Source organism: Pteropus vampyrus, unplaced genomic scaffold (assembly GCF_000151845.1).
Source record: "Pteropus vampyrus isolate Shadow unplaced genomic scaffold, Pvam_2.0 Scaffold112, whole genome shotgun sequence".
Classification (NCBI taxonomy): domain Eukaryota; kingdom Metazoa; phylum Chordata; class Mammalia; order Chiroptera; family Pteropodidae; genus Pteropus; species Pteropus vampyrus.
This window is the reverse complement of record NW_011888893.1, coordinates 3643432-3644744: the sequence shown is the minus strand read 5'-3', so window position 1 is coordinate 3644744 and position 1313 is coordinate 3643432. Positions and strand designations below refer to the sequence as shown.

The following is a 1313-nucleotide window of genomic DNA, read 5'->3' as shown; positions in this document are numbered from 1 at the left end:
CCCGAGTGATGTCATTTATCCCACGAGGATTTATTTAGTGCCTGCTCGGTGCAGGCTGTGATAGGTAGAATGGAAAGAGATGAGTTCTAGAGCAACACAGACCTGGTTTGAATCTTTGCTCCACATTCCCTAGCTGAGTGATCTTGAATCGGCTACCTCACCTCCAGGAGCTGCAGTTTGTAAATGGGGATATAGGTAGCTTCATGCTTGTTGTGAAAGTCTGTAACAATATAGACGTGGCATGTCATCTATACTTGGCCTTCAGTTGATGGTGGCCGTCCTCATTTTTATTAGGCGCATAGGGAAATAGAACACAAGACGTCTGCCCTCTAGAATCTTAAGTGACACTAATATGAACTAGAATAAGGAATTAACATAACAGTAAAGCCGTGTCACGAGTAAGTGGAGTATGCAGTATAGGTTTATATACGGGAGCTTCATGCACTGGATTTGTCAAGGATTTGGTTGATTTGCGCTGCATTTTAGAGGTGTAGACTTCAGCTCTAAAGCATGGGATGGGAAAATATTCTAGGCCGAGAAAGACTTTGAGGCAGGAAAGTTGACGTGTGACTCGAGTTGGAGCAGACCACCATGGCTGAAGTGAAGGGCTTAGCTTAGGAGTAGTAAGAAAGTTGGACTAGGTTGGGGTGAACTTCAGACGTAGTGAGAAATTAGTTTAACCTGTGAATATTAGGGGGCTATTGATGTTCTTGAGTAGGAGAGTGGTACAAAGCAGTATCACAATAGGATAAATAGTTGCTTGGAACTGATGGATTGGAAAAAGACCGAAAGTAAATGTAATTGTGACAGTCCGTGTGTAATGTAACCAAGGCTCAGGCTATTATAGACAGGAACTCGAATCATCTGGTTCAGTGGTTCTCAAATAAGAATCACTGTAGGAGCTTTAAAGAAAGATCAGGTTCCTGCGCCCTGCTACCAGAGATGCGTTTTGTAAGAGGTCCCCGGGAGATTATGATGCTGTACCAGGTTCAGGAACCTTGAACTCGTCCAACCGTTACACCTGAGCAAACAAACTTAGCTGAAAGGAGCAAAAAGATAAGTTAACCAAAGTCGCACTGGTTGGTGACAGAGGAAAACCCAAGAGGACACTTTGGGCCTGGGCCCTGAGCTCCTTCCTCTTGGCTGGGCCATTCCAGTGCCCGGGAGGGGCCAAGCTCCAGGAAACCCACCTGGAACCTGCTCCCGCAGGGGCCCACCCTACTTCTCCAGAGGTTGGCACCATTCCTTGGTCCTCTTCCAAAACTGGGATTGCCCACCTGGGTGTAGAAGCAAAAATTAAGAAAGTGAGGTGT

The 1313-nt window shown here is 46.0% G+C and overlaps 1 protein-coding gene across 1 annotated transcript in view; it reads left to right on the top strand.

Moving 5' to 3' along the window:
- The window catches only part of ZNF467 (zinc finger protein 467), a 10179-nt gene that overhangs the window by 5354 nt on the left and 3512 nt on the right, over positions 1-1313 (top strand). The gene's annotated exons all lie outside the window — the stretch shown is intronic.